The sequence below is a fragment of the Equus asinus genome, chromosome 2 (genome assembly GCF_041296235.1).
Source record: "Equus asinus isolate D_3611 breed Donkey chromosome 2, EquAss-T2T_v2, whole genome shotgun sequence".
NCBI classification, from domain to species: domain Eukaryota; kingdom Metazoa; phylum Chordata; class Mammalia; order Perissodactyla; family Equidae; genus Equus; species Equus asinus.
Window position 1 is genome coordinate 174818704 of NC_091791.1, and position 22209 is coordinate 174840912.

Genomic DNA, 22209 nt, shown 5'->3' on the forward strand with positions numbered 1-22209 from the left:
CAAACTTCCTTAAAATGGTCTACAAAAGAAGGAAGTGTTCTGCAGACTGCAAATATGTGACATATGAGCATTTACATATTTATCTTCCTTCACTTATTAGAACAAGAAGGCATTTTTAGAAGGAAGAGAATAACAATCATCCCTTTTTTTCCTGATGGAATAACTCACTACTGAACAGTAACCGGTGTTTCTGAGATTTCTCTATTGTTTCTGGAGTCCACTACCTGTACGCTCTCCCCAGGACAGAAAGTACCTTTTACTCGATGTGTTGTGTTGTACCAAGAATTCTGCTCTTGTTCAGTGAATATAAAATAATAATTATAGCAACAATTATTCTGGCACCCTAAATGAGACATATATGGCAATGGATATATGCAAAGAAAGAATAAAGTCAAGGCACTTATAGTACCTTCCATTTATTGATATCAGACACCTGTTATCTTAATTCTCGGGATGTCTTTTAAAGATTTTTTTATTCTCATCTACATTCTAGAGGAAGTAACTGAAGGACAGAGGGGCAAAACAATTGTCTCCTAGTTGAATGGCAAGTTAGATGAGAATGCAATATCTACAATTTATTAGATCTCAACAATGTATTAACCTCATATTTTATTAGCTATTTACACATACATATGATAGAGCTTTCTTTCAAATAAAAGGAAATATAACCAAGAATAAACAAAATAAATATCATTGTTTTTAAAGAGTCATCAATTTAAATTAAAAATCTTTAAATAAAATATCTTAGTGTACCTGTTAAGTAGTGTAAAAAACTAAAGAATAATTTGGTAGTCTAAGAATTAGAAAGGGAGATAAAATAATCCTGGGATGATTCCAGTACCTTTTGTTTACCCATGGGTGGATTATCTGCTTTGTGAATTATTCATGACTAACTTTGAATCTTAGAGCTGTATTGCCCCACTGCCTGGTTAGCTCTGAGGCCCTTTCCTCCCACTACCCAGCTGGTGTGTGCTCAGGGAAGACAAACTTTTTAATATGAATCCAAGCAAAACACAATTAGGAAAGCAAATGTGCTGGAAAAATAATAATATCATGGATTACAAAGCCAAATATGAAAGATTTGAACGTCATCTACCCTTTTGAAGTGTCCAACTATTGTTTCTATGTGACACTTAAGTAATTGAGTTGAACCATTCATACCACAAAGAGACCTTTAATCTGTAAGAGAAGTCCCCGTCATTTGATTTGATCAGAATAATTGAATTGTAGAGTTTGACTATGTCCACAGTAGCTGCAAGCCTGATTCCTTTCCAATGGCCTGCAGTTTCTCTCAGAAGAAACAGAACCACCTACCAGGAAGAACCATGGCCATAATTTGAAACCACATTTCTCTTCCATGTTCATAATACCCACAGCTAAAAAGGACCTCATGCTTCTCTGAAAGGCTGCAGAGCTCCCAACCACCTCACAGCCCATCCCATCTCCCCAACACATGCATGCATCCATACACACACATGCCTCATGACTTCTGACACCTAAAAGATTTCACTACAGATTTTATGGCTTGAGTGGTTTAGTTAGTACACAAAAATACTATCATTCTTTTAAATAAATCTAATTCTATCGTATTTGTGGACATTATACCCATTTCCAAAAGACAGAAATCTTTTAGCAGAGTTGTATCCAAATGACTCACTTTCTTAAAAATTAATGACTTTCACACACAGGTGCGTGAATAAAATATAAATTTCCATAAGATTTTCCTTTTGTAAGAGGACCAATACTTAAAATGCTTTTTAAAAATTAGGACATTACATGCTCATTGCTAAAAATTAAACTTAACTCTATTGTAATCTGATTAATTTCTAAATTCACTACATCATTTTTCTAAATAAATTGACTCGGTTGAAAATACTTAAAAAAACCATTGTTAATTTTAGAATATATTTAAACAAGTAATCACTCTTTATATTACAAGACTTTACAAGCCTTACAAGGCTTTGCAATACCACTTAGTGTTCATATTTAAGTTAATGTTTGTTAACAAATTATCATTAGCTGTTACAAATAGAGTTTCATTAAATTACTCTCATAATGTAAGGGATTTGAATTAAAGCATGTACTGTACTTCTTTATGTATTTTCTTTCTTCTTTTGCAATAATATGCCTAAAGATTAGCATAATTTATTTGCAAGAAATTAATGTTCTTCTTCAGAATAATAATTATTCTCATTTTGACCTGTTGAACTAGCTTCATATTTACAAAAAATAATTAAGTGTTGATCAGAAGGTGACGTCTTCTGAGGCTTTCTAATCACCAGCTCTACCAATCCAGGTCAATTCTTTGCTGACCCAACGTAAATATAGTTAACTAATGAGATATGGACCTTCAGGAGTCTTCTCTTTCTGCCCTAAACTCTCCAAAGAATTACTTCAAATATCTTTTCTTCATTTCATGGATGCACTTTCTTCTTATTCTATCTCAATCTTTGATTCTGCTCATTGCTGAAGGGAACTATCTGGTACTTTTAAAAAAAAATTTCGAATTAACAATCAAAAATTGTAACAGAACTCCATTAAGAGTACGGAGGCGTGCCCACTTCATTTACCTTAATTAGAAAATTTCTGTTCTAATTGTAATTTTCTAACAGGAAATATTTCTTTATATCGCTCTGCAAAATTTCATGTCATCTTTAACAGTATCAAAGCATAGAACGTAAGAAATGGATAGGGACTCAAGATATCATAAAAGTTAACCCCATCTTATTTATAGATATGTTGATCAAGGCCCAGAGAAGTGAAGAAATATGCATAAAGTCACACAGCTAGTTAGTATCAGATGGTACACTATTTTTATGCAGGTTTAAAAATATATTTCTCATAGTTGTTAATCACTTTAAAGTTATTTGTATATATACACATATTTATCTGTCAACTAAAAATGGCTGTTATCTCAATGCGATGTTGTATCCTGGATGTGATTCTAGAACAGAAAGAAGAAATTAACGGAAAAATAGGTGAAGTCTGGAAGTCTAGAAGTTAGTTAATAGTTATATACCAACGTTTATTTCTTAGTTTTGGCAATGGTACCAAGGTAACATAAGATATTAACACTTCAGGTGTTAAAAATAAGACAACATGCCCAAAATGGAGTTGCTTGTACTAAGCCCCATGTCACCAGACTGAGGCTTAATTACAGTTTCAGCTCTCCCAGAAATGGAATCTTAAGCCAATCAGCCGCCACCTGATCAGCAGTAGGTAGGTCATCTGCCTGGTAGACTCCTCCCACCTCCTAAAGGAAAGTAACTTTTTGATAACCAACCCACCGTCTTGTCTAGTATAACTGCCTTGTTCCCGCTCACCTTCTGCCTATAAAAGTCTTTCATTTTGCCCAGCTCCTGGGCTTCCTTTCCATCGGCTAGATTGGATAGTGCCCGATTCACATTGATTTTTGCCCAAGTAAACTCAAAATTGTTAATTCGCCTTAGTTTATATTTTAACAGAGGAAATAGTGAAAAGCATCTATGAATTCTGCACTATTTTTGCAATTTCTCTGGAAAACTAAAATAATTCCAATAATTATTTAATGTATAATTTTATATTAAAATTGTTATTTATGATAATTCAGAATTATTAGGCCACATATCTTAGACATTTTAAGAAAGAATAAGAATTCAGATTTTCTTTATGCACAAACTACCCTTTCATTATAAGTTGCAATTCTATTTGGGGCCTTATGGATGTCATAAATTAGTTTCCTCGGGAAACCAACTCTGAGTCAGAGACTTACCTGCAAGAGGTTCACTGGGAGAGCTCTGAAGAACAGTTTCTGTTAGGTAGCAAGGGAAACAGGACTGGGCAGAGGGAAGAGTTAAAACACAAGGAAATTGAGACAGAGGCCTCAGCAGATCCAGTGGGGAACTTCTAAGCTAGGATAGGAATTCAAAGATGTCCCACACAGAGGCAAGACGTTTGTACCCACCACATTCGCAAGTCATTGGAAGGGGGCCACCTTGGAGAAGGGCACACTTTGGGTATGCTGCACTCTCCCCTGGACTGAAATTCCTGAGGAGGGTCTCAGTTGTGATCTCTGAGCAGGACACATCCCTGGCGGCTGGAGGAATGTACACCTTGGTCCTAAAAAGAGGATCTGGGTGTTGCACCACATCAGCCATTCAATGAAGCTAACTTTTCAACACAATAATTGGTCACAAGATGAATGTGAAATTAGGAAAGGAGGAAATTTTGCTAGGCACAGGTAGTTAAAGCCAGGTGAGTTTTGTTGAAATTTTTCTTGTTCCAAGAATTTTTTTCTTTAATCTTTCTTCATGTTTGTACCAGTGATTGTTTACACATTTAATAACATCTATCCCCAGATGTCAGCTATCGAAACTGGAAAGAAAATTTAGAATAAGTTAAAAGGTATACTTTTTTGGATCTTTAAGGGATGTGATTTTACGTGTGGGAAATAAGTAAAGAAAGTCCATTGAATTTGCCTGTTCAAGGGCATAGTAAACCCTCACCCCAGCCCTAACTTCCACATTTTCAGAGGACATGGCTAAGTTGTGTTGTGGTGACAAACCAATCGCCAAATCTCAATGGCTTAACACGTCAAATCTTACGTGTCCAATATCGGTTAGCAAGGGTCCACAGAAGGCTCTGTTGTCTTGTAGTGGCCTCAGCTAGAACACATAAACTTTAAGGTCACTGTTGAAGAAGTAGAGAAGAATGGAGGAGACATGCCTGCTCTTAAATGCCTAGAACCAGAGTGATATTTCTGCTGACAGCTCATTGCCTAACACTTTTACATGGCTCCAACCTAACCGCCTGTGAAACAGGGAAATGTGTGGAATGCATGGAGTACTAATAGACTTTGCCAAAACTGGCTAGTGAACCTTCTGGAATATTCTTACACATATCTTCAACTCAGTAAAAAAAGACTCAATTTATATGTCGACCTCCTTTATTTCATTACTGGCTAGAGTCTTATCCATCAGTATAAGACTTTGCTCCATCTGAGGAAAGAATAAGGTCAGTCTTTGTGCCATATATATTCTTACATCAGCCATATTGGTTGTGAAGCAACAACTTGAACATTCAGACAGTTGACATTTTTAAGGACACACATAAAAGTGCTCTGGTGAGTTGCATAATCATGGGAGATAGAAATTTCATTTAAAAAATCTTTTGAATTTGTTATGGAAATTGGCTCTACAATGATAAAGTTCTAGACTTAAAATATCTAGGTGGGCATCATTTATGTTCTGGTTGTTTTGTAAGAAGCCATAATGTATTAGGACAATTAGGATCTGCAAAAGTTGTCAGTAAATATCCCATCAGGACAGTAGTAAACAGCACCAGAGGGGAAACTAATACAAAAGCATGGATTGCCTTACCATATGGTCCAAGTTTTTCAGTTAAAATGTTTCCTTTTCTGAAAAAATTGCCTCTCTTCCCTGTTAATAGTACAGCAGACCCCTTTGTAAGTTAGAATTACCATTTGTCATGAATACTGGTCACAGGAATATAAGCCATTTTTTTCCTGATGTATAAAGTCATGGCTGAAAACTGGGCCCTGAAGTCAGGCTGCCTGGGTGCAGTTCTGGGTTCTCAGTTAACCTCCTTTTGGCTCAGTATCTTCATCTGTAAAATTGACATAGTATACTACATACCTAACAAGGCTGATGTGAGAACAAAAGGCTTCCTATTTGTAAAATGTTTAGTACAGTGCCTGGCACATAGTAAACTCTGTGTTTGTTGTTGTTGTCACTACTGTTCAGCCACTTATAAAAGGAGTTTTACAGGAGAGGAAGCCTTTATAATGAAGAAGTTAAGTCCAATATAAAACTTATGAAATGATGGTGCCAATATAAAAATTAATATGCTCAAATACATTTTGCCAACATTATTCATTCTTTCATTTTCTTGTTCCATGACTTTCCCCAATCAGAAATTCAGTTCTGAGGGAAAATATGTCAGCATGTTCTGTTTATTAACTAACATGTTTTCTCATGTGATATCACTTCAAGAAAGCAATTAAGGAATAAAAAAGGAAAAGAAGATCTTTCCTCTTTCTGTATACTGAATTCTGCATGACTTGCCCCACTCCCATATACACACTAGCATGCCCACAGTTCTATAGCAATACACTGGTTGGCACTCTGGCCAGGAAGAGAAAGGCAAAGCATCATGGAAAGAAGGAGCTAGAAAAAAGAGCTAAAGGGTGTGGAGAATTTCATGCTCAGAGACTTTCTGTGGTCAATGGGAAATGTAGGATTAGAATTAAAGCTATAAACAACTAATACAAACTTCTGCCCACCCCTCACATGTGCTACAGTGTTGTCCTCTAGCAGGGAGAGGAAGAGATGTGATCAAAGCATTTAGAGGTTTAGAGTCTTCCAAATGAACTTCCCTTTCACTGGTATCCATGAATAGGACTGCTGTTGGTCCTATGTGTCAACAGGAGACTCCCACATCTGATTGCTGCAGAAGATGCCAAGATCTTGGAATCTGAAAGCTGTAATTGTTCTCATTCCAGAACACATATGTTATTGGTTGAATTGTGTCCTCCCTCCTAACTCATATGTTGCAGCCCTAGTACCCTAGAATATAACTACATTTGGAGTTAGGGCCTTTAAAGGTGATTAAGTTAAAACGAACCCCCTAGGGTTCATTAGGATGGGCTCGAGTCCAATATGACTGGTGTTCTTATAAGAAGAAATTTGGACACAAAAAGAGCCACCAGGGATGCACGTGCACAAAGGAAAACCCACGTGAGGACACAGCGAGAAGACTGCCATCTACAAGCCAAAGAGAGAGGCCTCCGAAGACATGAACATTGATCTTGGACTTCCAGCCTCCAGAACTGTGAGAAAATAAATGTCTGTTGTTTAAGCCCCCCAGTTTGTGGCATTTTGTTGTGGCAATCCTGGTACACTAATACAACATATTTTGGGATTCCATAAAGCCAACCTATCTGCTTCCTATCCACCCTCTGCCAGGCAATCTTATCATATGTAATATGTCTTGTCTCATTTAACAGTAGTTCCCGTGTTGGAGAAAATAAACTAAGTGAAAAATTACATACTTTACTGGTTTACTTCAGAAAAAAATTCTCGCTCTGAAACTTTGGAGTGGTGATAAACAGTTACATTTATGTTATTTAAACTCTATCACACATTTATCCGTAATAATTTTTAATTTTGGAAGAAGTGATGTCGAAATTGTATTCAAGTTATCATTCTTTGCCCCCTCTATTTTACTCCCCTGAGCTAAGTTTATTAATATCAAGGATTTCTATTCATTCTATGTAAATTTACTAAAGTCTGTTAAATCTCCTGATTGCTGACATTTTCAAGTTTTATACACTTTTTGTCTCTCTTTTGACAAATCACACACATATCTTCAGGGACTTTTATTACAGAGCTAAGTACATTGTCTGACAAAAGCTGAAGAATTTTAATAGATAAATGACAAATTTGAACAAAGAGCTCTACTGAGTTAATTTCTGAAATCATTTACTGTATGTATAGAAAACCGGCAGAAGTAATTTGATGAAGTGCAGGTTTTCTATACATAATAAAAAAAAAGAGAACATTATGAGCAGATATATTGGATAAGATCCATCTATTTGATGGATAACCACAAAAATAATCTACCAATACAAGTAAGTCTTCTTGCTTTCTTTTTAGGTTCTTTTTTCACTGGACTAAAAGAACAGTGTCATCAGTTTTTAGTATCTACCATTTCCATCATTTAGATTGCTGCCTGGGTAGGATTTAGAATGAATCCAGAAAGGTCAAGTTCAAGTGAGAAAAGGAAGCAATTCTACTCCTGCAAATTCAATGACATCTTAGATTTCAAAAAGAAACAAGAAAAGCTTTCTAACTTAAATATGTACCTCTGGGTCCTTACGCTTTTCTTTGAATACTTAGTTTACATTGTATAAAGTGTGGGTGTGCATGTGCGTGTGGTGTGTGGGTGAAGGAATGCGCTTGACGGGATCACGGCATGACCTGTTCTCTGCAGGTGCTAGGAAAGGTCAAACAGAGAGAAGAATTATCACAGAGTGAAGGGATTTTCTCCTTTATAAGCTCCTGATGGAAACAGACTGATGAACACAACCCCATCCTGACTCACTCGCGTGACATCAGACACAATCACAGCTAAATCTTTCTATCTGTCAAGCCCGGAGAGTCACCACCAGATTACTGCCTGATTGGCAGAGAACCCAAATGGCATTTCCTTGGTTTTCGTTAGTCAGTGCTTATTTTGCCAGATTTCTGGACTCCGCAGGGGCGGGACAAAGGTAGTGAGCGCTGAGTCAAGGTGAGAGTGTAGTCAGCTCAGAAAACGAGCAGGCTGTGTTGGTAATTGAGCAGCAACGTTACATTGAACATTTGTTGACCAAGGAGCAAAGAAGTAAATAAATAAATAAATGACATTTATTTTAAAATCAGAAATAATGTATCACCTTTTTTTTTGGGAAGAGAAGTTTTGTAAGCATGTGGCACTTAATCTTTGTTTGTAATTTATGCTCACATTCAAGACATTTTTTAAAATCCATTTTCTTACAGGCTCTAATTTTGCTGCTGCACTTACTGCCAGTTAAGCGGCAGCTTTTAGTATACGGAGGCCTCACTGCAAATTCACCTTCTGAGTTTTCCTACCCTAGACATTTAAGTCAGAATCTGGACCCAATCTGCCACATGAGAGCTAGCAGCAAGTGAGGGGGACTCAAAGATACCAGCAAACATGCTCCTTGTGGGAGCAGCCAAATAGTTTGCAAGTTTGGATTCTTTCTTTTAAGAAAAAAGAAGCAATCCCTGGGTAACGAATGTTCCAGAGTATCTTGAAAAAGCTTTCAATACTTTCTGGGAATGATATATAATTATTTTTAATTAAAAATGAAAGTGTGGAATGATGCAATATGTAAAATTTACCAAAAAAAATAAGATCACAAAGGAATGAGAGGTAAAGTTTTTACAGCTTAGGATAGTATTTTCTTCTAATTAGATCTTAACCTTGAACAATCTCTTATTATGGATAAGAACTATGAGCACTAAGGCAGACTCCTGTATTTAAGATGTGGACAAATAAGCCGGAAAATTTCAGCAGCTGAGTTCCAGGCCACTCCAAACAGGGGCCAAATCTTTGTTTAGGTGTCAATATCACTAACTAAACACTAAAATATGGGCAGCAAGAAAAAGTGCAATGATACCCATCATATGCAAATGTGAATGATCAGAGTATCATACTTGTTATCTGCTACTACAAACAAAATAGACTAGCAATATTTTTTTCTTCTATCCTCTTACTGCTAAGTAAGAATTTACCCAACATATTTGAAGGAACATCGTACTATACTATCATAATCAAAGGTTACATCAGATACAATGGATATCTTTCAAAAATTCTTTCAAGGTAGCTTTCTTACTTCATAGATTTTCGCCTAATACCAAGCTGCATCAGTTTCCCAGAGTCAAAGCAGTTTTCAGCAGTCTGAACTTTTGATTGATCTGAGCCATGTTTAGCTTTAATCTATCCTTGCACATGACTAGAGAGAGAGACGTTCTATCAGATTCTGTCCTTGTAGCTTCAAATCTTTCTCTGTGTGCAGCTAGAGTGGGAAAAGTTTTCAAATCCAAGTAGGCTCAGGATTTAACCCTTATTTGGATTTTATTGTGACTGATTGAAGGAGAACTTGTAATCTCCACAAAAGAATGGGTCAAGACCTAGGGGAATATACTGAGGGTTTACGTGGGGTTGTGACTCTTGACTTGAGCGAATACAGAGTTAATGGCTTGGAAATGGATTTCAACTTACTCTGATATGAAACTCAGCGCTGAGTCACAGAAGAACCAAAGCTGACAGCTCCAAACAAGGATGGGTTGGGAGCAGGGCAGAAATGAAGTCAATGCTAAGTGGAGAACAGCAGGAGCTTGAGGCAGGGCTGGAAGAGATAGACGGAGTGTGTTATGAGTTGAGAGAAGAGCAGATGGGGTGTGACTGCCCGCCTACTGGCTAATTAGAAAATACTGTTTGTTAAACCTGAGCTCTAAGAGAAAAGTCCTTAATGTCCATAATCTGGCAGAAAGGACAATTGATTAGTTTTTTTCATGTGAATTCTGAATTATTCCATAATACTACTTTTATTTATGAACTATTTGTTTCCACGACTTGAAATGACAAGAAATGTCATTTCCTCTAAGCAAGGAAAATCCTTCCAGAAAATTTTCAAAATAAATTACCAACCAGAATTTTTAATGAGGTGTAATACCTCAAAATATTATACAAGGGTATTATTTCTTAATGCTATATTAAACAAATATAATTCAGAATCACATTGTAATTGTTATTGATCTGAAAATAAACCTTGGTTTGTTTAGAAAAAATAGTTTATAAGCTAAAAGCAAACCACCATATTTGGAAAAAGGGGTCCATAAAATCACTTTAATGGGTTATCTTTCTGATTTATCAGGAAGATAACCCGTTTTACATTAAACACACAACTTGGGGGCTGGCCCTGTGGACTAGTAGTTAAATTCAGTGTATTCCACTTAGGCAGCCTGGGTTCAGTTCCCAGGCACAGACCTACACCACTCATCAGTGGCCATGCTGTGACAGCAACCCACATACAAAATAGAAAAAGGTTCACACAGATGTTAGCTCAGGATAGTCTTCCTCAAGCGAAAAGAGGAATATTGGCAACAGATGTTAGCTCAGAGTCAATCTTCCAGAGCAAAAACCAAAAAGCAAAAAACATACAACTTGAATTCCAATCAGGCCCTATTTTAGTTTCCTGGACCCAGTTCCAACATGTGTTGGGGGCGCTTCCCACACAACACCAAGCAATTCTAGTGTTTGAGAATTCAATTCAATTCAACTCAATTCTGACACTATCTACCCAGAAATAGCATCAGATCCCACATGTTAAGGGTTCAGTCCTATGAGGCTGTCCCCCTGCCCAAACACATGCACACATTTCAGAGGCCAGTCTCAAGCCCAGGTTATCACCTATGCTTCTGACAGACTGGCTATAGATTGGAGGTTCCAATGACTTCTCCTTAAAATTCAGATGCCGGTTGCAAGTCCAAGTTGCTACCTGTACTTCTGACTGACTGGCTATAAATCAGAGGTTCCCAAGACACTTTCCTCAGATTTGATTAATTTGCTAGAGCAGCTCACGGAACTCAGAGAAACATGTTATTTACTAGATCACCAGTTTATTGTAAGAGGATATAACTCAGGAACAGCCAGAAAGAAGAGATGCATAGGGCGGGGTATGGGGAAAGGGCACAGGGCTTCCATGCCCTCTCCAGGTGCACCATTCTCCCTAAATCGCCATATGTTCACCAACACAAAAGTTCTCCGAACCCTCTCCTTTGGGGGTTTTATGGAGGCTTCATTACATAGGCATGATTGATTAAATCATTGGCCATTGCTGATCAATCACCAGCCCTGCTCCCCTCCCCAGAGGTTGTGGGGTGGGACTGAAAGTTCCAACCCCCTAATCACTTGGTCGGTTCTTCTGGTGACCAACCCTCATTCTTAGGCGCTTCCATAAGTCGCCTCATTCACATGACAAAAGACACCTTATTGCTGTCTTAGAAAATTCCAAGGGTTTTAACTCTGTGCTAGAAATTGGAAGAAGACCAAATATATGTTTCTTATTATAAATCACGATATCACAGGATCTCTCCAAGCAGCATAATTCAATCTGCTTTATAGAAACAGGGGTTTAATGTTGAAAGATCTGGGGCCACATGCACCAGGGTTAAATGTCTGACTAAAGTACTGCTTGGCCATTGACATTTTACTCTGTTGAAAGGTAGACCAAATCCAACAGATCACTCTAGCCTGATCTACTCGTTATTATTATCATTATTACTACGACTAGCAGTGCTAATAGTAGAAGAGTAGAAGTGTTGCTTGAATGGCCAGAGTTGTTAAATTTTTAGTACTTAGTATACGGAAGACATAACCTAAACAGGAGGTTTTCATTCTGTTCTTTCCATGGGAAGTAATTCACTGACTTGAGTGTTCATATTGCCAAGATAGGAATACCTTCTATACATTTAAAATGTCTAATTGTTGAAACCATTGCTTATTTTGGATCAGAAATAAAAGCATCCTATTAACTCCTCTTAGGCTATATTAATATATTTTAAATTTTCTTGCAATGCTGCCAATTGTTACATTTTTCTGCAGAGGTGGCTTAAGATAGTAGTTTTCTGAAAAGAATGTATTAAGAAAATATTGAGCATCAGGAAATGAAAATATTTCCCTATTAATGGCAACAAATCCAAAATAACAGCCTAAAAATATCGGCATAATCTAACAGGTAATAATGTTACATGACCTGTGAAATTATGAAATTAGTTCTGGGGAGAAACAGCTAATGTCCAATGTTTCTCTCTCATTTTTAATTGCAAAGGAAGGTAATGAAATGAACAAGGAATCTAGCATTTGTCAAAATGGCAGATATAAAAAGAGCTCAAACTCATGATAAAAATATGAAAAAATGTTTAGACAGAAGGGATTTCAGATTATTTGGATCAATTTCTGCATTTTATTAACGAGGAAACTGAGACTCCAATTTAATGTCTTGCTTTCATCACTTCTTTACTTCCCATTCTTTCTTCATCCTTTCCAGTCAGGCTTTTGTCCATGCTATTCCACTAAAACTTTGTCAAGGACATCATTGACACCTATCATTTGCCAAATCCAATGATCTATTCTCAGTCCTCTTCATACTTGATCTCTTTGCAGAATGTGACAGAGTTGTCCACTGCCTCATTATTGACATACTCTCTTTACTTAGCTTATGAGACAACACATTGTTTCTTTTCCTCCTTCCATATGATTGTTCTCCATTTATTTTGCAGTCTCCTCTTCTTCATGTTAGAAAGCCCTAACTCAGTTCTTGATATTCTCTTTTCTATCCACTGTCAACCTCTATACGGTCTCTTCTAGTTCCATCACCTTAAATATAGCATCTAAATGCTGATGACGTCTAAATCTTTTCCATCAGTACAGACCTCTCCCCTGGGCTCTAGATTTTTATATTCAATTATCTACTCAACATTATCTTTCTGTTCTCTAATACACACCACAAACTTAATCTAAATTAGAACTTTTTTCCTCATCTTCCCCCACCCCTCTCTGCAATCTGTTCCTCTCTAGTTTTCTTCACCTCAGCAAATAATGCCACTGTTCATCAATTTGCTCAGACCAGAATCCTTGGAGTCATTTAAAAATTTAAACAAGTTTCATATCTCTCCTCCTCAGAGATATCGCTAATCGTTTCTCATCAACTTCAGAATAAAAAGTCAAACCCATTGCCATGGCTTATGAAAGCCTGTATGAACTGGACTTTGCCTAATCTTCTATTATGATTTCCATTCATTCTCTGCTTAGCTATTACTCTGGCAACAGTGACTTTCTTGTTTTAATGCTAGAAACCAGACTTATTTTAACTTTAGATACTTTGTATTTGCTATTCTCTTTCCTGGAAATTCTTTGTAAGATCTTTACATGGTTCACTCCCTAACATTTCTGTTCATATTCCACCTCCTTAGATCGACCTTTCACTGATCACCCAATAGGAAATAGTGTCCACATCCCCCACCACATGTTGTCAGTATCTATCCCATTTTTATCTTCCTTTATGTTTCCTAATAGCATTTGTCACTGATTGAAATTTAGTATGTATTTACTTGTTTATGATATGTCTCCTAACTAGATTGTAAGCTTCATGAGGCCCAGGTCTTCATCTTGTTCAGTGCTATATCTACCCACAGCATTACCACAGCGTCTTGAACACAGGCTGTTCTCAATAAATATTTGTAGGAAGCATGACCCAATGAATGAAAGAAGTATATTGCTTGAATTTTCTACTTGACTCACTTCAGCTGCTAGCTTTGGAAGCACAGGTGTTTTCCAGACAGTGTGGGGAATTTGTGGTCATTGTCCTGGTAATCATCACTCTTTAGGAGATGGCTCATCACTTTTGCCACTATTTCCTCCTCCCTCCTCCTTACAGACCCTCCGATGCACACGCCGTCAGTATAATTCCTGCTTCTTGTCACCAACACTCTAGTCCTGCTTCTTTAGCTATGTAAATGTACGGGAGAGGAGAATAAACTTGTTCTTGTTTAGCTGTGAGAGGCGGTGGCATTACAGGCTGGATGGAAGGACTTTAGCTCAGAACTCTGTAGTCCATGTCCTACAGGATAGATTTTGTTGGCCCACCTACGGAGTGTTTCTAAACTTCTCTGTGCCTGACCAAAACAAGTGCCGCATCTCAGTTTATGTGAGTTCACCCTCCCTTCCTTCCTTTCCAAAGTTTCTGATTTTTTTGCCACTGCCACTGCTGCACGTTTCTTTAAAAAACTCGTGACAGAAAATGGAGTTCCCAAACAAAATCCCATACCATATGTAAAAGAGCATGTCCCTCTCTCAACTGGAGGTGTATTTTGAAATAAGAAAGTAACAGCTCAGCAGTCATTTGCCATAGCTTGCTGAGTAAGCTGGGCTCAGGTTAAAAGGAGGTTATAGGCTGCCAGCCAAAACACTGACGGCATTGCTGAATTCAGACATTCAGAAACTCTATATGTCCCAACGATTCTGTGTGGATGCCATTAATTACACTCCCTTCTGCTCTATCATTGAGAGTATCTCGATTCAGTTCCCTCATGTGGATCAAAACAGATACAAATTTTAACCTTAGAACTTGTTAACTTCTATTTTAAAAAAATATCCAGTATTAACAAAAAGATGATGGAAAAATATTGCCATCAGTAAGAAACAAAATCAGAAATGAACATAATCATGTGTTTTGCATCAACTCTCTCATCGATTTGGATGAAAGATGATTTATACAGACAGTGTGGGTTATAATTGACCCAGTAGTAACTCTTGATGTCAGAGATGCAGTTATTAGGAGTAATAACAATAAAAGTAAAAGAAATCAAAGGAAAATAATTTTCAGTGTATATATTGTCTACGTGACAAAGTCACTAAGTATGGTCAACACAAGGGACTTAAATTGTTATTTTTTACTTCATCAATTTTTATATAAGTTCTTGCAACTGATAAGGAGTTCTTGAGGGCTCCATGATTCCAAGCATGCATTTAGATCAGTCTGTGCTACTCGTAGTAATGATGCCTTTCATTGTCATGTGTGATTCTGTTAGTAAAGTGCTTTGCTTTTGAAAGCATCCTACGTATTTCTTGTAAAACTTTTGATGACAAGAATTCTGCAGGTTTTTTCCCCAATAATATACCAATGCAGTAAACTTTGACAGGTTTGAAAGTGCAGTTTCCTTTTGCAGGAGCTTTTAAGCTGTCTCTAATCTGTAACATGGAGGTATTTCAATCAGCGTTTACATTTTAAAAATTCTTAGATCCTAAGAAAATATTTTGCCTTCACGTATTTAAAGAGTACCCAGATATAGAGTTATTTTCTATTAGAACCAACATTTAAAAGGATAATTGAGAAGAAAGTTTGCCTTGTGAATCAACACTTACTTTTGTGATCTTTATCTAAGATATTTAAAAAGTAAATGTTCAATTTATCATTATAATCGAGTAGACAATTTTTTTCCACAAGGTTACATCTGTTTACGCTATTTGATTATCCGATGAATGGTATGATATGAAGTCTCTTTATTGCAGTTTAGCTGAAGAAGTACCGTGCCTGTGATGGAGCTGTCAATCAGCATTTAGTCATACAGTATCTATTTCTATCCCTGTTCTTCTTAGCACAGAAGGGCTATTATAGTCTACATTACGGCATAGCTACTTTGGATATAGATATCCTTGAGGGGCAGGATTTATTTTGAAAGAAGATACTCAACATAACATGACACATCATTTAGACATCTTTAAAAGTACACATGCAGGTATTTCAAAGCAAAATACGGCAAAGGCTAATTTTAAACATTTAATTTAACATTTTGTGAATACATTTCCTTTTCTTCCTTACTTTAATAGCACTGAAAAAGACCAAATGGGGTCATGTGACTCTCTTGTAATTGAAAATGTCTACTTAAAGCAATCCCTGTGCAAACTGTCATTGCGTTGTCACCTACGAAGGGCTAGCTTTTGTAAGATATTATGCACATCAAAATTAGCAAGAAAGAACCAGGCAAGGCCAAAGAGAAAGAAAAATAGTGCTGAAATGCATTTATAAGCACCTGAAAAGTGGAACTTTGCCAGATGTCCAATAATATATATTTCCAAGTCCACCAGTATATGTGGAATATGACTAAAAATTAACGAGACTGATTACAAACCACAAACATGAAAATCAGTCATGCAGCTGTATACCACACTGGATGTGCTTCCAGATGTGATGATAAAAATGGATACAACCTTTTAAAGCATGAGCTTTGGATATGCTGTGCATGTGGCACTCATTAGCTAAGCAAATGGATGTTAATCTTTATGACAGTCGATTGCTGTGCTGCATTCCTACGGAGAGCTTATCAGCTGGTCTGACCCGATCATCAAGAACATCATGACTTAATTTACAGGAAAATTATTTTCCTTTCCTCTGCAATTCCATGAATTTAAAATGCACATGAAAGTTTTTCAAAAGAAATGGCTGAAGCATTTAAACTTCCCCATTCCTCATAGCTTTGCAGCAAATAGGTAATGGCATAAAAAGATTTAGATTCACAGATTCCATTAGGAATTCAGCAAGACTGAGTATCTAATTTCCCGTGTTCAGGACTGAGAAATTAACCTCGTTTTCCCAACTGATTTGGTTTCCATTGAATAGCTAAAGATGCTCATATAAGAAAAGATTTAGTCTTTTAAGAGAATAGGCATATTCAATCCAGAGCATATAAATGGAATCTTCAGTAGATAAATATTTGGAAGAGAAATGTCATGTCATAGCCCAGGAAAAATCAGAAGCATCTCTAGTGTCCTAACAAACATTACTTCTCTTAGAAAGTTATCACGTTACCATATTTGCCTACAAACGAATGGTATTACCATCAGGAAGCTTGTTGCTTTGAGCTACCTTGAGTTAATCGTGAAAGAAGGGATAGAATAGCAGGTCTACCCCAACGAATCTGAGAGCTTGACATGCTAGACATAATGCAGGAAGAGGCAATTCAAACTTCTCACGTAACTCTGCCAGCACACATCACCCTATTCGACAGCAACGTCTGTTTCTTAGGTAATTTTAGCTGGAGACAACCATTGTGCCAATATTTTCTCTTTGTGATGTGCTTCATTGTCCCCCAGGGGTGGCAGATACCAATAAGCTGCATTTGTATTCTAATAATAACAGATAGAAACTGATGTTGGTCTCTCCAGAAAGAGACTGAATCATCTCTATTTCTGGTAAAAGCCTTGAGTATCATGAGCACTTAATTAATGAGCTCGTGAAAGTAAGTAAATCACTTCCTTCCAGAGTTTTAGACACTTTGGGAGTAGGTTTAACTCATTCAGTTCAGTATGGAGCTATTTAATGTCCTGAAATTGATACTATACTTGTTCGGTGGCCTGGATTAAGAACTTTTTCAAAATGTCTGACACTTTCATGGGCAGTCACGAATAATATTCAGATCATTAAATATTAATGGAAAAATCCTGAATTTCAAAAATAGTAAGGGATTACTCTTTTAATTTACCTATGAAGAAAATTCAATCCAAAATTGTGAAGTATTCACTGAATATTTTTGAGTAGAGTGGATCACGATAGGCACCACAGAAAAATAAAAGACGGACGAGACAGATTGTTCTCTCCTAAGAAATTAAAATATTTTGAATGGACTGTGATGCACGTTAGAGTAAAAACCTTGGAGGACAAAAGCGAGAAGGTTGGTCCTGTTGAATAGGAGCAGGGAGGAGCAACTTTAGCAACTGGAGCACAGCTTTTGCCAAAGTGTATTCCACAGAATACTTGACTAAATACTAGATTCTTTTTTTTTTAAAGATTGACACCTGAGCTAACATCTGTTGCCAATCTTCTTTTTTTCTTCTTCTCCCCAAAGCGCCCCCCGCCCCAGTTTATAGTTGTATATTCTAGTTGTGAGTGCTTCTGGTTGTGCTATGTGAGATGCAGCCTCAGCACGGCCTGATGAGCAGTGCCATGTTCGTATCCAGGATCCAAACCGGCAAAAGCCTGGGCCTCCGAAGCAGAGCACTCAAATTTAACCACTCAGCCATGAGGTCGGCCCCTAAATACTCGATTCTAAAGACATTACTTCTTAGGGCACTTCATGTGTTAGTAGTCATTATGATTCTTTGCACACAGGCTCTAAGATGTAGCATTACTCAAATATTTTTGACCCCTTGAATTTTTTTCCTCAAGGAACATTTCCTGATATGTTGTTAGGGCCATCAAGCTGGTTCCCATTCCTAGTGACCCTGTGAACAGTAGAGTGGAACCCTGCCCAGTATTTTTTGTGCCACTCTCTTGTCTTCTGGTGCTATATCAGACAATGCTCCGCTCCTATTCATAGGGTTTTCATGATCATTTTCTTCAGAATTAGGTGGCCACATTCTTCTTCCTAGTCTGCCTTAGTCTGGAAGCTCCGCTGAAACCTGTCCACCACGGGTGACCCCGCTGGTATTTGAAATACCAGGCGCATAGCTTTCCGCATCACAGCAACACACAGCCGCCGCAGTATGAAAAGTGACAGGCGAGTGGTGTGGTTCCCTGACTAGGAAATGAACTCAGCGAGAGCACCAAATCTTATCACTAGACCACCAGGATTGGCTTTCTTTTTTCTTTTCTTTTCTTTTTTTTTTTTTTGAGGAAGACTGGCCCTGAGCTAACATCTGTGCCCATCTTCCTCTACTTTATATGTGGGACATCTACCACAGCATGGCTTTCTAAGTGGTGCCACGTCCGTACCTGGGATTCAAACAGCAAACCCCAGGCCACCAAAGCAGAACGTGCGCGCTTAACTGCTGTGCCACGGGGCTGGCCCCCAGGGTTGGCTTTCTTGATATGAGTCTCTATAAAAAATTCACTTTGGGAAATGAAGTTCCACTGACAGTTTGGAGATTAAAGGCTGAAGGCAAGAAAAATAAATAAGTAACTTTTACGTTAGATTACATAAGAGATATTTGAGACCTGAGCTAAAGTAGGGACACTGGGAAAAAATGATAAAGATTCTAGAGATATTTTAAGGGGTAAAATGAATAGACTTTGGTGATTAATTAGTAGACATTCATATGGCAGTTTTTAGCAGGCAGAAAGAGGTGCAGGGCCATAAGTGAAACTTGGGAATCATTCACACAGAAATAAATACATGATGTTGCCAGGGTTGATGAGATTGCAGACAGAGTCTGTGTAGGGTGAGAAGAGAAGGGAATTCTGTCTTCAACGTTGGAGGTCTGCCTACTTGGAAGGACCAGACAAAGGGAAAAGAGCTTTCCTAGTAAACTAAATAGTGGACAGAGTAAAATAGGCGTATAAGGAAAAAGTAGGGCAATGGGAATTACCATTAGGGGAGAATTTCAAGAGACACTTCGGTGAGTATGGGATAGGAGAAAGACTAAAAAGATATCATGAGTTTAGGAGGTTTGGCATTAACATTGTTGGAAACAGAATCTGGTTGGCAAATCTTAAGGAGTGAAAAAGAGAGAATGAATGCAGACTATTACTTTTTCAGATTAGATGAAAAAATCCTAAGGAGAATACTGGGTGAAAAATTAAGGTTTTATTGGTGGTGGTGTTGTTGTTTTGTTGTTATCTCTGTTTCTATTTAGGACATAAGATTTTACTCCGTTTCCATATTAAGAAGAGGCTTTGTGAGAGAGAGAGACATTGGGATACAGAAGACATAGAGTAGCTGTAAAAAAACATTGTTAAAATTCTGATTGGGGATTGATTATAATATCTATGTTTAGTGAACATAGACAACTTATATTTGGAAATTAACACTAATTATGGTATTGGATTGGATATCTAGTACATGCAAGGAAACAGAGAAAGTAGCTTTGAAAACAAGTTTCTTTACTTATAGATTAACTAAGCTCTTTCTAATTTCTGGATGTTTTAATGGCCAATCAATATAACTTATTTATCCACAGTATGAAAATATAATACTATGTTGTCTAATCACAGTTAATTATTACAAAACAAGAGATTTTAAAAGCTCCATGGCAGGAGAAAGACAGTAGCTCTTATGGAAGATACCACAAACTTCCATCTATTTAGTCAATTAGCTATTATTTTTGAGCATTTATTATGTGTAAGTACTCTGCTACAAGATGTGAAAGACACAAAGTTATGAAACAGGATCCGTATTCAAAGATCTTATAATTAAAATGGTGAGACAAATCAGGTCAAAATATATACATATATTATCATCATGCATCTGGCACTTAGAAGAATGCCAGCCTCTATTTTTTGGAACATAGCTTTGAATCTCGTGGTCTAGTGATTAGGATTTGATGGTCTCACTGCCACAGGCTGGGTTCATTTCCTGATAAGGGAACCACACCACCCATCTGTTGGCTGTCATACTGTGGTGGCTGCATGTTGCTGTGATGCTGAAAGCTGTGCCACCGGTATTTCAAATATCAGCAGGTCACCCTTGGTGGACAGGTTCCAGCTATCAGACTCAGACTAGGAAGAAGGAATCAACCACCCACTTTCGAAAAATTGGCCATGACAGCCCTATGAATAGCAGTGAAGCGCTATCTGACATAAAGCCTGGAGAAAAGAGGATGACGCAAAATGACTGGGCAGGACTCCACTTGGCTGTACACAGCATTGCTGGGAGTCAGAATCCATCCTAGTGACAACAAAGCTTTGAATCAACAGGTGGTAAAATTAAAAAAAAAATCGTGTGTAAGAAAAATAACTGCAACAAAGCCCAAGTACTTTACTTTATAAGAAAGCATATTGGACCTTGTTAATTTTATCATTTATTACTATTACCAAGAAGTTTATGTAATTAGACTTCTTTATCTGAGTGCATAAAATTTAGAATTTTACAATCTTCTTTATGGATTTTATTATTATGAAATTTCTGTCTTTCTGTCTAGCAATACTACTTGTCTTTAAAGTCTTTGTTTGAAGAAAATATAGTTATAACAGCTGTCCTTTTTTCGGTGTTTACATGGTATATCTTTTTTATATCCTTTCTCTTCAACTTTTCTGTAACCTTCTATTTAATGTCTTTTGTAAGCATCATATAGTTTTTTTAATCCAGTTTTGTAATTGCTGTATTTTAATGGAATATTTAGTTCACTTAAATTTAATATAACTACTGATATATTTGGGTTTAATCTATTACCTGACTATTTGTTTTCTATATGTCCCAACTGTTCTGGGTTCCTTTTCTTTTTTCCTGCCTCTCCTTTTTTTGGATAATTCAAATACTTTTTAGTTTGCAATTTCTGCCATGCTATTACTTCATTTCTTTCTACTCTTTTAATGGTTATTCTAGAGATTACAATATTCATCTTGACTTCTTAAAGTCTAATGTAAATTGATAATTTTACGTTCCAGAGAGTGCAAGGAGCTTAGAATATTTAAAACATTTTAATGCCATTTATCCTTTTCCTGCTTTTTTTTTGCTCTTGCTATCATGAAATTCCACACATATTTTAGTCTTTAAAAAAATTTTATTGTAACTTGTATGATAACATAAAAGTGCTTTTTGTAAAAAGTTCCATCACTAAGGAAATATACAACATTGAAAGTGTTTCCTTGAGCATGTCTTATGGTGGCATGTGGAATAGATGGAGCAGGAAAATTATTACTCTCTCCCTGACCACCTGTGCCTTGAGTAGTTCGTTCCAGCCTGATCTTGTCTGCCTCTCTTTCTTCTACAAGCTCTAATTTTGGGGTTGTAGGCATGAAGAGATGATTTATTCCTTCATGCGTTCAATAATACTTCATTGAGTTTTGTTCCAGGGCCAAAACCAAGGCCAATGGAAAGCGCAACCAATCCTGTTTATGTATTCGTGTCACTCACAGTCTGGGAGAACTTGCCTTTGTCCCTGATTCCCTAGACACCCAGTAGTCAGGATCTACATCCTTACCTCTCAGTGCCTCACTTGTTCCATCTGTAAAGTGGGTAAAATGATATCTCCCCCCCTCTTTATTACTCATAAGTGCCTTCCAGTTTTATGATGGTTTGTATGTCTGCGCATATGCATGTTCATACCTATGTATGTGTATACATGCATCTATCACTCTAGCTATTTATCTACAATCTATATGTCAATACGTGTATGTTTATCTCTTTTGGTGGACATCAGCACTCA

At 37.1% G+C, this 22209-nt stretch overlaps 1 long non-coding RNA gene across 1 annotated transcript in view; it reads right to left on the reverse strand.

The window, feature by feature from the left end:
- Window positions 1-22209, reverse strand: part of LOC139046368 (uncharacterized) — a 201160-nt gene that overhangs the window by 125801 nt on the left and 53150 nt on the right. Inside the window, exon 2 of the long non-coding RNA XR_011506338.1 lies at window positions 9787-9913. This is a non-coding gene — a long non-coding RNA (uncharacterized lncRNA). The remainder of the gene's footprint in view (window positions 1-9786; window positions 9914-22209) is intronic.